General features: G+C 35.9%; 1 protein-coding gene across 1 annotated transcript in view; it reads left to right on the top strand.

Annotated features, from left to right (window-relative positions):
• The first annotated feature begins 7,306 nt into the window (after positions 1-7,306).
• Positions 7,307-16,301, top strand: part of LOC143646856 (uncharacterized) — a 46,059-nt gene continuing 37,064 nt past the window's right edge. The window contains exon 1 of the mRNA XM_077116263.1: positions 7,307-7,381. The gene's annotated coding sequence lies outside the window, so the exon portion shown is untranslated. The remainder of the gene's footprint in view (positions 7,382-16,301) is intronic.

Here is a 16,301-nt window from a genome sequence, read left to right on the forward strand (position 1 = left end):
CTGCCTTGTTAACCCAATATATGGTTTATCCTGGAGAAAGATCCATGAGCACTTAAGAAAAATGTGTATTCTACTGTTGTGGGGTTTAATGTTCTGTAAATTTCTGAGTCTAGTTCATTTATCACACTTTTCAAAATCTGTGTTCCCTTATTGGTGATCTGTCTAGATGTTCTATCCATTGATGAGAATGTTTTATTGAAAGCTCCAATTATTATTGTAGAGGTGTCTACCTCTCCCTTCAGTGCTTCAGTGTTTGTCATGTCTTTCAGGGTTCTCTGGCTCAGTACATAAATATTTATGATTGTTATGTCTTCTTGATGAATTGTCCTTTTAATTAACATATAGTGTCCTTCTTTGTCTCTCTTTTATTGTTTTACATTTGAAGGCTAATTTGTCTGATATTAGTAAAGCTATCCCCATTATTTTCTGGTTGTTGTTTAAGTGAAATAGCATTTTCCAATTTTCACTTTCAACCTAATTTTGTCCTTGGGTCTAAAGTGAGTCTCTTGTAGACAGCATATAGATGGGTCCTGTTTTATAATCCATTCTACCAGTCTATGTCTTTTGATTGGGGAGTTCAATCCATTAACATATAATATTATTACTGTAAAGGTGGTACTTTCATCTACATCTTTTCTTTTGGATTTTTTTTATGTCAAATCGTTTTTTCTCTCTCTTTTTCCCTTACTGATAGGCTTCATTTCTACACTCCTCTTCAAATCCCGCTCTCTTGTCTTCTTATCTGCCTGTAACGCTTGCTGCCCTTTGGTATTTCTTGTACAGCAGGGCTCTTGTTCACAAACTGTCTCAATAACTGTCTGAAAGTATTTAAAATTCTCGCTCATTTTTGAAGGACAGTTTTGCTGGGTATAGAATTCTTTGTTGGCAGTTTTCTCTTTCAATATCTTAAATATATCATACCACTACCTTCTTGCCTCCATGGTTTCTACTGTGAAATCCTCATATAGTCTTAACTATCTTCCTTTGAATGTGATGGATTGCTTTCAGAATTCTTTCCTTGATTTTTACATTTGACAGTATGATTAGTAGTTGTCTTGGAGTAAGTCTATTCATATCTATTCTGTTTGGAGTACACTGCACTCCTTGTATCTATGATTTTATATTTTTCATAAGAGATAAAATTTTGAATTTTCAGTGATTATTTCTTCTATTATTCTTTCTGCCCCTTTCTCTTCTATTCCAATCTTAGGACACCCATAATACATATAGTCATGCCCTTCATGTTGTCATTAAATTCCCTGAGAACCTGCTGATATTTTTCTGTTCTTTTCCCTACCTGTTATTTTGTGCGTAGGATTTCAGATGTTCTGTCTTCTAATTCACTAATCCTTTCTTCTGCCTCTTCAGATCTGCTATAGTAAGTCTTCCTTGTGCTTTCCTTTTCTTCTATTGTGCCTTTCATTCGTATAAGTTCTTCCATTTGTTTGTTCAAACTTTTGTGTTCTTTATTGTCATTCAATGTGTTCTTTATAATTCTTCATCTGTTTTGCCATATCTTCCTTCAATTTGGTGACATCATGTTTTATTTGATTTAGTTTTTTTGAACCCCTTTAATTATTTGTTTCAATTCCTGTATCTCATTTGTAGTTTTAATTTGTTCTTTGACTAAGCCATATCTCCATTTTTCCTCGTATGATTCATTAATTTTTGCTGGTGTCTAGACATCTGATTTCCTCAATTAATTGATTCTGGAGGTCATTTTCACTCTTTTCCATAGGGTTCTCCTGTTGTTTGGATTTGTTCTCTATCTGTTCTTTGGCTATCAGTTCTACTTATTCTAGACCTCTAGAAAAGCTTCTGTTAACTGATCAGAATTTTTTAGCTCTTTTTTTATGATTCTATCTCTGCCTATTTGGAGCTAATTTTCTGAAGAAGGTCTCCCCAGACATGGTCAACCCCAATCAGATATTCCCAAACAGGACAGTCCCCAGTCTTAGGAAGAGGATGCAATCAGTATCAAGTGTCCCTGAAGATGAGACCCACAAGATTGCCAGTCTTTCCTGTGGGACCTCTTAACTCTGTACTCTGCTTTTTATGCCCAGCTGGCAGTGTTTGTCAGCCTTCAGCTCCCCATCAGCATAAAGTGGTGTGGTGCCTTTAATTCTCAGTAGACCCTGTCACTGCCAGTGTTGTAGTTGAAACAGAGGCTGAGGTAGAAAGTGGGCTTTCTTTTCCAGTTCCTGGGGTTTGAATTTTCTCAGTGAGATCTGACACTTGTCTAGGCCCTGTCCCCCTTTTCTTAGAGAAGACATGCCTCTTAAGGAATCATCTCCTTCACTGAACTAGTTACACTGTCTTTCAGGCATCCCTTAACTCTTCCTCTCCCTGGATCAGTGCTGACAACTGGAAATATCTGAGGTTTCTTTTTTTTATGGGCCACTAAGTTAAAAAAACAAAATATTTTCAGAACTGGCTCCCAGCCTCTGGGTTCACCAGTCAAAAGCTGTAGTTTGTATCCAGCTCTATATACCCCTTTTCTTATGGCATAGCCCTTTGTGAGTATTTGGACCTCAGCAGACTCCAAAACCCATTGTTGTTTCTGTCCTCATCAGCCCTGCCTCCTTTCTACCAGGAGAGACCTTGGGGTTTTTTTTCTGCTTGCTCTGGGTTTATCTGTGCTTGAGCTTTTATTCAGCAGTCCAAATATGTTAATTAAATCTGAAAATGGAGCCTGCTTGAGCTCCCTTATCTTGATCCTAGTAGAGCCTTCTTCTTTTTCCATCAGGGAAGTGAGTGTCTCCAGAATAACCTGCCATGACAATGGGGGAAGGGCACCAATATCTAGTTTGGGAGACTTTACTTACAGTTCCCTGCTGTGATCATGGCCCTTCCACCCATTCCAGACTGGAGTACAATGTATACCCAGGCACCAAAGCCTTCAAAACCATTGTTCCAGACAGTTCCCAACTATTTACTAGCTTCTCTAGAGGACTAACTAAATTCCCTACTGTCATCTTGTCCTGCTTCCTGTGCGTGGGCTTTTTTGTCTTTATTCATTTATTGTAGATTAAAAGGAGGGGATGAAAGTCAGTAGCTATTCTTTGAAGTAAATTTACTTTCATATTAATGTATCACATTGCTTCTTTCATTTAAAATTTTTGTACTGGCTGATTTTTCTTCAATGTTCAAATATGTACAGAGATGTTGATAAATGCCAAACACTGGTAACTAATATGATTCTAATATGGTGGTGGGTTCTTGGTAGCTTTGGCCAAAACCTTTTTTTTAAACCTCTCCTGTTTTAATCCTGTTCATGAAATTGGTTCTCCCACAGTGCAGCCATTAGCCATGTGGTCTCTCTAAGCTTTACTTTCCTCATTTGTAAAATAAGAATAATAATACTTATTCTGGCGTGAGTTGTGAGGGTTAGATATAATGCAGATGAAGCTGCAGCATCATTTCTTGCTCTATATGGGCTTTTAATAAAAAAGAACTTCTTTTCAAAACTCATTTTAGTAGAATGTATATCTGAAAACTGCATTAGGTTAAATCATAGGAGGGATTACAACAAATATAATTTTATAGAGTATTTAGTTTGTTCTGGGTGGCTCAAATTATTTATTTAGACTTGCCTTGCTGGTATTGTATTGATCAGCATAAACAATAGATCAACTGTGTATTCAAACTTACCTATTTTATCTTTAGACATACTCTGGAAAATTACAGAGCAGGCAGAGATGAAATACGTTCACACATTCTTTAGAATTATCCTTTTATGAGGAATGAAAATGTAATTATAGCAAATACTTTGCCTACTCTATATTAGCCTTGCCCACCTCTGAATAACTTCTGTGCACCATTTATGTACATGCTAACAATTTTCACAACAATCTCCTCAAATATTTTGCTTCTTTTTTCACAATCTCCTAAAATATTTTCTAGATCAAGTCACATGGGGAGCTCTACACAGATGTTGGGACTGGTAACTGGATGCTGTCTGTTGGTTTAACTCCTGTTAGCAAAAAAAAAAATTCTTTGAAAGGAAATTTGAGCAGATTTTCTTCATATCTACCATAAAAGCAACCCTTCATAACATTGACTTGAACCTAGGAGCACATTTTATATTAAAACAGGTGTGACAACAGGCATGTGGTTAGGAGATCCACTGGTCCTACCTCATCATCTGGAAGCTGCTGCCTGAGGGAGTATCAGAACAGTCTCTTCAAGCTAAAGAACGAGCATGGGATGAGAGACTTGGGTAGGAGTCCAAATGCACTTTTGATACATGATACAGTGGTCTCCCCAATAGTTAGAAAATACAGCTCTGCTTGTTCTAATACAGAAGCTGGGAAAGGAGTTATTATACATTGCATTTAATCAATATTCATAATCATGACTACCTGGGGACCTGGGATTATCAGTAGATACTTCAGAAATGGCAGAGTATATATGTGGTGCTACTGTATTGCCTTCTGATATTCCCACAACCAATGGAAACAGTGAATGTACAATCGTAGTAATATGAGATAACTTGAGGCTCATTACTGTCAGAAATTAAACCTGGCCCATTCCACTAGACAAACCACCTAGACTAGTAGAAATACTAACCAAGGATAAAATAAATCTAGTAGAGGTGATAGAATAGAGATGATAAATATCAGGTACTATTTAGGGATCATTTTTGGCAGTTGGACTCATTTGTTTTATTAAGCCTCCAATTTTTTATAGATTTGGTAGACCAGTGGCTTGACATATCAATAATCGTTTATACAATGTGGAGTATGAACAGGTTTGAGTAGTGCAAGAGGTGGACTGTAGCAAGCACTAGTGATTCTTCTGTATCTTCTCTGTTTACCTCTGAACTGACTTGAAGCTGCAGTGGACTCTCCTCATACATGCTCTTTTCCATATCAAGCAGCAAGTGTCTTCATATGTCTGCTTTACCACTTAGGCCTCTCTCCACTGCTGCAGAAGCTTCATCAGCTTGTGAGAAGGTATCCTAGAAGTGCCTGAGATTTAGACTAGGGGTAACTCTCCTCTAACCCAACCAGTTAGGGACAGCATTCCTTGTTTCCCTTTGGAAAGATTCTGAGATAATTATGTTCACAGTGATAGTCAAGTACTTATCAAAGCTTGTATTGGCTTTTCTGTCTTCCTCCATCTTTCTCTACTTCCTCATTCATGCTTCCTTCTTATCAGGTTTCAAAGAAACTAGCTGTGTCCAATTGGGACCATGTTTTGCGGTCTGCTTTTAGGGAATTAAAACTAAAACAATGATAATTGTCATGATTACATGTATTGTTATTTCAAGGCAAACCATGCTCTCAGAGCAAAAAAATACTTGTGAAGCTTAAGCAAAATTGCCAATTATGTTAATACTGACCCCCATAAAAAGAAAAAAAAACAGCGTCTAAGGAAATTAAACACACTCAGATATTGTCACCTATTTCACTGAGAATTGCTAGTTTGAGTTGACTTATTCACCAACTGTTTAATATATCCAAGAGCTTTGCACTTACATTAAACATTTTGGCATCCCCCCAAACTATTTTACTTTTGTTTAAAGAAGTGCTCTTTCACTGAGAAGTTATTGGAGTTAAGTCTAGAGGCAGGGTAAAGAATATGGTTCTTCAGTCTTTAAAGAGATGAATATAATGATCTCCTTGAAGCATTACCATGTATTATTCTAATTATCCAAGCTGAAGATATTGATCCTCACCTGCAGATTTAGCTTCAATCTGTGCATTTGGATCATCCCTCTCCGTAGTTAGGGGTATTGAAAAAAACAGTGAAACAGTAGATTACAGGACAATCCTGAGATAGTTTGACATTGTTCTGATTTTATATCACTTTTCCATTAAAATTTCTCTTTGTGGGTGGGCCAAAGTGGCTCAGCAGGCAGAGTTCTTGCTTGCCATGCCAGAGACCTGGGTTCGATTCCTGGTGCCTGCCCATGCCAAAAGAAAAAAAAAACTATAAAAAAATTGCTCTTTTGTCTTCCTGCACAGCTTAGTACATTTTCAACTTCCTTTTGTTAATAGACTTTTCCCCTACTCCCCCCAGCATCCCCTCCCCCCGACACATGCATATCCAGGCCACTGTGATATCATGACCAAAGCTGGACCAATTAAGAAACTTCTAACAAAACCCTAATTTGTTTTATATTACATGAAGGTGAGTATTAGAGTTCGGATTCAAAGGGATAGTTTGGACATCACTTTAGCAAGTCAAAGGGGTTATAGCAAAAATCTCACTACAGAATGTACCCACTGTCCTCAGCTTTGGGATTTTAGCCAAAATTCCAAAACAATAGGAATAGTTTTATTTCATGTCCTGTTACAGGGGAAGATATTATGGAATAGAATTGTAATGGATTCTGGCTACTTGTTCTAGATATTTGTAACTTTACTCTTGTCTTTCCAGATTACAGGATCTAATAAATCTTCTTTTTGGTTTGTTTGATAATGTTGATATTATGATATTTGAAACAAAATAAAATTCTAACTTATATACCCATTGTCTGGTTCTTAATTAAGTCTTATGCTTTACCTTCACTCCAAGGTAACATGTTTCTATAATATTTCCTGTAAAACCCCTAAATGAGCCTTTAAACTAACAAAGACTGGTAGTCAATACTGTTTACAGAACAATGTCTAGCATATTAAAGAAAGATGATCTTTTAAAAAAAATGTGACCATGAGATAAATGTATAATTTTAAAAATTCGTACACCTTAGGGAGGAAAATGGATTTAGCACTTAATTAACATCAGCTAGAAGTAAAAATGATGTAATTACATTACTGTAATGTCTCCTACTGTGAAGAAGATAATCAGAACTCTCAATTCCCAAAAATATTTTAATGTTTGACTACATATTTGTGGAAAGATAATAAAATTATATTAATTTTCATTCATTAAAATTAATACATATCTAATAAGTATTTTGGAATATAGTTATTTCATTGAAAATAATATTGAGAAATATCAAACTTGATTTCACAGAGATTTTAATACATATAGTTTATGCCATCCAGTCCTCTCATTTGTAGCTTTTGGACTTTGACGAAATACTCCCTAGGACCTTGGGGACACTCTCTCCCATAGTCTGAGGTTATTAAGCTGTAGTTGAAGAATAACTTGGGGCTAGAACACAGATGGCTGTGTACTGATATCACTGGGGCCATTTAGGAAAATGTTTAAGGGCCATAAGGTCAAATGTCCTGAAAGTCAAACGTCCTAGGTAGAATGCTAAGTTTGCTATCCTTGAATAAGAAGCATCCTGAATTTGGTTCATGAACATCGTGTCATTTCTTTCTTTTTTTTTTCTCTTTAAGTAGGCTCATTGTATAGCAGCTTTCACCAAAGCAAGATCAAAGGAGCATTTAAGCTAAATTTATGATTCAGCATTAGTTCTAACCAGGTAAGTGAGTCTCAGAAACAGTGAGTGTTTATTTACCTACCTCCTTGTTTTTCAATTTTCCATCATAAACAGGGTTGAATTAAACAATGGGAATTTATTTGCTGATGGTTTGAGGCTGGGAAAAAGTCCACTCAAGGCATCATCAAGGTGATACTTTCTGCATTCTGGGGCTGGCTGCCAGTGATTCTTCATCCTTATTTTGTCATATGGTGGCATCTCCTAGCCTCTCCATTCTTTTTCAGGTTCCACTGAATTTCAGCTTCTTGTTTCCATGTTTTTCTTGCAATGTCTGAATTTCATTCTCTTATAAAGGGCTCCATATTGGGATTAAGACACATCAAAAGGTCCTACATACAATAGACACAGGAATGAATTAGGTTCATAACGTTTCTCTGGGGTACATACAGCTTCAAACCACCACAACAGATATCACTCTTCTTCATAAATATCTCCCTAAAGCATTATAGTAATTTGTCCACAACCTAGTAAGTCAGATTTTTTACTTTATATCTAATCAGAACCATTTCCATCACCATTACCAATTTTTATTCCTCTCGAAATTTCTACTACCTAAATGTGTTCCTTTGCAACTCTCTCTAGGACTTTTTACAGAGTCTTCTTAAACTAATTTCCAGACACTGAAATTATACATAAATGAGTGACTAACTAACGGTGTAAGGATTATTTTATAGACACATGCAGCACTATGTTGTAAGGTATACATTTTCCATTGTTATATTAAAGTGATTATATTTTACAACATATTGGGGTAAAAAGAAGAGACTGAAAACAACCCTTATGGAGTACTGTTAAACCAAGCCCTTCCTGAATTCACAAGTCCTGATGGGACTGACATCTCAGCACATCTGTAACCACTGGTATCAGAAACTCTGCTCTATTTCTTTATAAGACTTTCTAATTAACCATGATTACATTTTTTTTTTACATGGGCAGGCACCAGGAATCGAACCCGGGTCCTTGGGCATGGCAGGCAAGCATTCTTACCTGCTGAGCCACCGTGGCCCGCCTATGATTACATTTTTTACTTTTATTCAGTTTATGATCTAGATGATTTATGAGCAGACCATAGCTTCATGTTTTACATTCTTTTTATTTTTAGTGAAAATGGCCTATATCTTTAAACAATATTTAACAATATATATTATTTCTCTAAATTGAGAAATGTTAAAATGAAGAAGCGTCTTCTCTCCCACCCTAATAAAATTACCTTTCATAATGATTTCCTTCATATTGTTAGAATATTAACATGCATATTTTCAAAGTTTTTAAAAACTATAAATGATGTATTTGACTTCTAACAACTACAGATGAATTCATTGGCAAACTTATTTTGTCTCAATTTTTCAACCTTTCATTTCCAACTTGTCAATTCTATCAACATGCATTGTCAGAGCTTAAAATATTTACATTCTGTTTTGTATTTCCAATGCCACATTTGTTTTAAACTTATGTCTACACTTACATAAATCACAGTAATCTTTTTGCAATGATCTTCTAGACAAGTCTTGGTTGCCCAAACTTTATTCTTTAAACATTTCTGTAATTGTGTGTAGCATTTATACATGAAGGGGAGACCACTGAAATAAACTACTTGAATCATGTTTTGTGTTTATTCGGTATTGAATACTGTGTAGGAATCTGAGGCCCACCTAATTTGCCACTTATGAACTACTCAACTTTTGCCATGTGGTCTAAAGAATTCTGTATCTTAAGATTCCAATAAATTTTTTTAGGAATATATTTCAGTGTAGGCCTTTAGAGGTCAATTTTGTCAAGCACATAGTGTATTTTTTAAATATGTACATTCATGTCTTTTCTTTTTTTCTGCAAAATTTTATTTTTTTATTTTTCTGGAAAGGTATGTTTACACTTTGCTTTGATTTTGGGGATGATATTTGCATATGCTGTATTTTCTCTGCCTTTTTTTGAAGTTGGTAATTTTCTCCCCAATCCTTTTACTATTTGTTTCTGTTTCATTCTGATTGCTTTTCTAAATTTTTGTTTGTTTTGCATAATATTTCCTTTGTGTGCTTTCAAATTTTTTTTATTTTGTTGTGTTACATTCTAAGGGAAAAAAAATAAATGAAACAGAAGATTGAAGCTGTAGAAAGCATAGCCAGGGAAGGCTTCATTGTGACTTTTAAGGAAGACCTGAAGTGAGTGAGGTAGCTGCATTTTAAATTTTACATTTAAATTTTTACTTTTGCACACTATTTCCTTTGTGTGCCATTCCAGTTTTGTCTTCAGTTCTGTGAGCTATTTTTTACTTCACTCTTAACTCCTGGCAGTCTCAGGTCACTCCTCTACTTGATTTACAAGAGACACCATGATTTTGCTTTTCTTTATCCTCCTGACCTGATTCCCTGTTCCTCTCCTCTTCCTTCTCTCAGCTCCAGGACACGGGTCCCTTGGTGTTCCAGGACCAGGCCAGGCACGTTCTCATTTGAGAGAGTTGGCTGTTCCTTCTTCTTAATATGCCTTTCCCTCAGATGTCAATATCACTAGCTGTACCACTCCTGTCAGAGCTTTCCTTAAAAGTCACAAGGACTATCCCTGGCTCTTCTATCTACAGCTTCAATCTTCTCACCAAAATTCTTATGCCCTGGGCTGGTTTGAACGGAAGTATGCCCCCTAAGAAAAGCCATGTTTTAATATAAATCCCATTTCATAAAGGTAGAATAACCCCTATTCAATCCCGTATATTTGAAACTGTAATGAGATCACCTCCCTGGTTGATGTGATTTAGTCAAGAATGGTTGTTAAACTGGATTAGGAGATGACATGTCTCCACCCATTTGGGTGGATCTTGTGGTTTATTGGAGTCCTATAAAAGAGGAAATATCTTGGAGAATGAGAGACTCAGAGAGAGCAGAGAATGCTGCAGCACCACGAAGCAGAGTCCACAAGCCAGCGACCTTTGGAGATGAAGAAGGAAAATGCCTCTCAGGGAGCTTCATGAAACCAGAAGCCAGGAGGTAAAGCTAGCAGATAATGATGCCATGTTTGAAGATTTAAAGGACTACTCTTTTGAGACCTTTACAAGAATTATATTTGCAGTAAGGAAATAATATTTTGGCACTTTTATTCTACCGTAACTTTATCATTTGCTGATTGAATTTAATTTCAAATGATTTATCCTCCACAAGACATTTTATTTCATTCAAACATGAAAAATCTTCCTCAGTTTTTTTTTTTCACAGTTACATATAAAGCCAATGGGGAGATCGGTAGTCCTACATAAAAAAATGTGCTTTTATGGAAAATTTACCCAAGTGTAATGCCTTTCTCTAAGTAATGTACTGATTTAGGAGGGTTTTTTTGCATATTATTAAGCATATAATGAAGTCTATTATTCCATAAGGAGTGTCATTGAAAATATTATGTTAGGGGCAGTGTGACAGTGGCTAAGTGGCAAAATTCTCGCCTGCCATGCCGGAGACTCGGGTTTGATTCCCAGTGCCTGCCCATGCAAAAAAAAATATTATGCTAGGAATTAATATTTATTAATTAACCTGTTGATATTCATTAAATGTCTATTGAGATGACAATTAGTCTCTGCATGTTGAATAAGAAGCTTGCAATTTAGAAAATATTTAAATTAAATTTCCTAAGTTTATAAATTGTAAATTTTCACATTGATCATGTCAATAGTTCTACTAATGATGTGTTAATCTTCTAAGTCAGAAAAATGCTCAATTTCTATTACAGAATTGAAAAAAACTGTACTAGTTTGCTACCTGCTGGAATGCAATGTACCAGAAATGGAACAGCTTTTAAAAAGGGGAATTTAATAAGTTGCTAGTTTACAGTTCTAAGACCATGAAAATGTCCAAATTTAAGCAGGGCTATAGAAATGTCCAATCTAAGGCATCCAGGGAAAGATACCTTCATTCAAGAAGGCCAATGAATTTCAGCATTTCTCTCTCAGCTGGAAAGGCACAGGGTGAACATGGCATCATCTGCTGGCTTTCTCTCCAGGCCTCTTGCTTCATGAAGCTTCCCGGAAGGCATTTTCCTTCTTCATCTCTAAAGGTAAATCACTGATTGGTGGACTCTGTGGTTCTCTCATCCTTCTGTCATGGTTCTGTGGCTCTCTCCTCATTCTCAAAAAGAAACTCTCTCCTAAATATCCTCTCTTGTATAGGAGTCCAGTAAACTAATCAAGACTTAGGTAGAACGGGTAGAGACACATTTCTATCTAATCAAGTTTAATACCCCAATTGATTAGGTCACATCTCCATGGAGATAACCTAATCAAGCTTCCAACCTATTATAGTACTGAATAGGGATTAGAAGAAACTGTTTGCTCCCACAAGATTGATTAGGCTTAAAACATGGCTTTTCTAGGGCACATAAATCTTTTCAAACTGGCACAAAGTGAATCATGAGTTTTTATCTTTTTCCTTAAAGGTTTACAAACTGGAATTCATCTAAATAATTCAAATCATAAAAGAACTTTTATTGAAGTGCAAAAAGGAAAAAAAAGCTGAATAATTACAAAATAGCTTTGAACTTAAAGTAAATCCAGTGGATTATAAGATGTATAAATTTGTTTTCTATACAAAACTTAAGGGACGTTCCTGAGATTTTGCTTATGCAATGTTGTCCATAGGATATGTTTTGAGTAGGTCTTGCCTCTTTGTTTGTTTTTGTATTTTTGTTGCTTTTAGCTTTGCAGCTGTCAATTTTTTTGGCAGCAAACTTTCTCTCCAATCTCCTTAAAAAAGATGATGTGCTTTTCCCACTGTTACATATCTAACCAAATGGCCTAACTAAAATTGAAAGTTATAAAAGTCGTAAGAAAGAATAAAAATACTTGATGACCACTATAACTTTTCCATGTTCAATGCAATAAATGTCAGGCATCTTTTTCAATGGCTTTTCTTTCTGTAATTTTTTGAGCTTTTGCATCTTTCTTCAGAGCCAATTATAATTCAGATACTAAAAGAAGCTACCAGAGAGTGAGGGAAAAGGAGGATTGCTAGTAAAGAGAGTAAAAATTCGGAAATGAGTTTTCTATACTAAAGGGAGACTTCTCTGTGTATCAATCTTGCCAGTGAAGGCGGCATCTTTCTTAGAACAATGCAGGTACATGACCATGCTGATGAAGGGGACAGGATGTAAAAATTATTCACTGATTTGTACCAGCTTCTCGCTGTTCTCTACAAGGAAAAATAATTTAAAAAAAAAATAAATCAGGGAGAACAAAAGAATGTCATTACTGCAGTGTGCTGAAAATAGGTGGTACTTAATATTTTAAAATTTCAACTAATGTGTGAGACTAAAGCAAAAAATGTTTATTTGGTACAAATCTATACTTTGACTAGTACATCTCCTAATATAACATGTAGATAGTTGATTGAACATCTTAAGTACATGGAACTTTGTATAGGACATGAGGTTTTGTTGGTTTGTCCAGGTGATGCCCTGATGAATCCCAGAGTGATTTGATCAGTGAGTGGAAAAGTATTTGCAATGTCCCCCTTGAGGAATGGTGAGAACGGGGGAAAACTCAACTTCCCCAAGTTGAATTCTTGATATTCTCACAAGCAGTGTGGACAACCAGAGCTATAGGCTGAGCCCCCAGTCTTGGGGTTTGTTCATATGAAACTTAACCCCACGGGGGATAGGTCAAGCCTACTTAAAATTAAGCCTAAGAGTCACCCCCAGAGAACCTCTTTTGTTGCTCAGATGTGGCCTCTCTCTCCAGTCAACACAGCAAGCAGACTCACCACCCTCCCCCTGTCTATGTGGAACATGACTACCAGGGGTGTGGATCTTCCTGGCAGCGTGGGACAGAAATCCCAGAATGTACTGAGATTCAGCATCAAGGGATTGAGAAAACCTTCTTGACCAAAAGGGGAAAGAGTGAAATGAGACAAAGTGTCAAATGGCTGAGAGATTCCAAACAGAGTTGAGAGGTTATCCTGGAGGTTATTCTTATGTGTTAAGTAGATATCACCTTGTTATCCAAGATGTAATGGAGAGGCTGGAGGGAACTGCCTGAAAATGTAGAGCTGTGTTCCAGTAGCCATGTTTCTTGATAATGATTGTATAATAATATAGCTTTCACAATGTGACTGTGTGATTGTGAAAACCTTGTGTCTGATGCTCCTTTTATCTACCTTGTCAACAGATGAGAGGAACATATGGAATAAAAATAAATAATAGGGGGAGCAAATGTTAAAATAGATTTAGTTTGAAATGGTGGTGATCAGTGAAAGGGATCAGTAAGGGGTATGGCCTGTAAAATTTTTTTTTCTGTTTGTTATATTTTTCTGTTGTCTTTTTATTTCTTTTTCTGAATTGATGCTAATGTTTTGGGAAATGATCATGATGATGAATATGCAACTATGTGATGATATTGTGAATTGCTGAGTGTATGTGTTGGGAATGTTTGTGTTTCTTGTAATTTTTTTTAATAAGAAAAATCAGGAAAATTTTGTGCATAAAAATATTGAAGATAGCCTTGAAGAGAAGAGCATTTATAAGCAGTATTTAGTATGAGTGGTGTATGGAAATGCAGATTTCCTAATATTGGAGCTTGGTGGATTTCATTTCCAGGTAGATCCAGGCCAGATTCACATTGGTTGCCCCCCACACACACACACCTAGCACAGGGTTTTCAGGTGCTAATTGTTATTTGTTTAACATGGTTTTCAGGTATTATTTAGCATGGTCTAGCTGTCACATGGGGAGGCTTGGGTCAGTGCTTTGCTACCTCATTCATGACGTACAGAATCAATGTGCACATTTCAAAGTCAAAGGCAACCAGTGAAGGAATAGACCCTTCTGTGATTAGGGAGCTCTAAAGGGCAGGTGATATGTTTTCCTTATTCAAATGAAAAGCATCTCCTTCATAGAAAATGCTTTACTTTTTATAATCAGAAGAAAAAAATGGTATTTTTCATCATTTAATTAGTTATGCAAAACTGTTTAATTAGGATGGGTTTGCTGAGAGCCAATGGGGATACCTGGGCTTTATTGATGCAGAATTTCCAGAGTTGTGCCAAAACATCTCCATGTTCAACTATCCTAGATATTTCTAATGCACTCAGAGCTTAAAAACTGTAAATAAAGGAAAAGTCAAGTTGAATAAGGGGCTGGATGCTCTGGCCATGATGAGACATAAATAAAGGAAATCATCTCCATGTATTTAAATGTTGACAATATTATCCACTGCTTTCATAAATTTGTCAAATAACAAAAGGCATAGAAAAGTGAAATTATGTTGTCAGTGGTTATCAATAATTCAAGGAAAAGTTTAGAAAAGCATGTGTAGTCTAAATCTAAACTCTATATCCAATTATGTGGCTATGAACAAGCAATTATTTTCCCTATAGAGTAATATGCTTTTGAATAAATAATATTAAGCACTTTTTCACTCAGATATCTGAATTGTTTTTCTTATTTGAGTAAAATTACAAAAAAGAGGAAATTGTTTGATATATAGAAGAAAACAGGTTTTTTTCTCTCCTTTTCCTTTTATATGTATGAGAACATAAATTTCAAGCACACTTTTGCTATAACATCAACTGAAGAATTTCAAACTTCAGTCTCTGTGACCCTGTCCTTGGATATGTCAAGTTGAAGGCAAAAGAACACTAGGCCAGTGAAATGCTGTCATGGGCAGGAAATTTTTATTACCATGATAGTCAAAGAATCTGGGCTCAGGAAATAACTTCTCCCCTAAAATCTGTCTCTAAGTATGGTAATTATCCTGAAACATCATTACCATGTATTTGGAAGTTAATAAAAATGTTAGGCATACTCACAGAAGCAATAATTCAAGCACTTTTCACTTGTGCAGGATTGTTCAGTGATTGGTTCCACTAAAACTTTCAGTTTTCTTTTTTGCAGAATATGCTGAGTTGCTTTTGCCTTGAAGCATTTCTCTTTGTTCTAAAACACATTGGTATCCCTCATATAATACTTACACATCCTTGCATTTGCTGGGGGAAACATGAAATTGAAAATAATTTAAATTTAGCCATTTGTAGACATTCAAAAAAATAGCTATAATGGCTGCATAAATGTACTTAGTTATTTATAAATAAATAATTAAGAATTATACTTTCCCTGGGATAACAGGCACAATGAAGTCTCTCTTTATCTTTATTCCCCTTTCTTCCTCTTTTCCTTCTCTTTCTCTCTCCACCCCCCTCATATTTATCTTTTGCAGTTTCATCAGCTTCATAAAAAACATGCTGACCATTTGCAGATGCCTATGACTCTTATGACCTGGTAGACAAATAATCTTAGAGAAAAACCAAAGGAGGAATACAAATCTATTAAACCTCATTGCAAACTCAGTGTCCCAATTTGCCTGATATTGAGAGGTTTTCAGGACACAGGACTTTCAGTGCTAAGATTGAGATAATCCTAGGGAAAAAAAACTGACAGCTCTTTTCTTAAAAAAAATTATGTTGCTGAGAAATAGTAAACATTCTGCTTTACTGAATACTTTAGTGAATATGTTTTCCTCTAATCATTAGGCAGCAAAAAGCAACCAGAACATTAAAGACTTGGAAATGTCCACTTGAGGTGAATTCAAAAGAGGTCAGAAATTAATATTGTGCTTGGGAGAATTCTCTTTATGGAAGGACTGCAAAGAACTGGAGGGCAAAGCACTGTGCTGACTCAGCACATTATGTACACTCTGTCATGTACATTTACAAGAAGCATCTTTCTGGTTTGAAAATATGTGCATGATAACATGGATATCATATGGAATAAGATTTTATCTCCATACCTCTCTTTCAGGCCAGAACTAAGGGAATGCTAAAGAGGCACCTTAGGCATACAAATTAAGAAGATTGGTACTTGCAAGACTATAAAAATGCATGCATCCTTGAATTTTAGGCCTGAAGAGACTTGTTGTCTCACCCTGTTCTATTTT

The sequence above is a fragment of the Tamandua tetradactyla genome, chromosome 9, assembly GCF_023851605.1.
Source record: "Tamandua tetradactyla isolate mTamTet1 chromosome 9, mTamTet1.pri, whole genome shotgun sequence".
Lineage (NCBI taxonomy): Eukaryota > Metazoa > Chordata > Mammalia > Pilosa > Myrmecophagidae > Tamandua > Tamandua tetradactyla.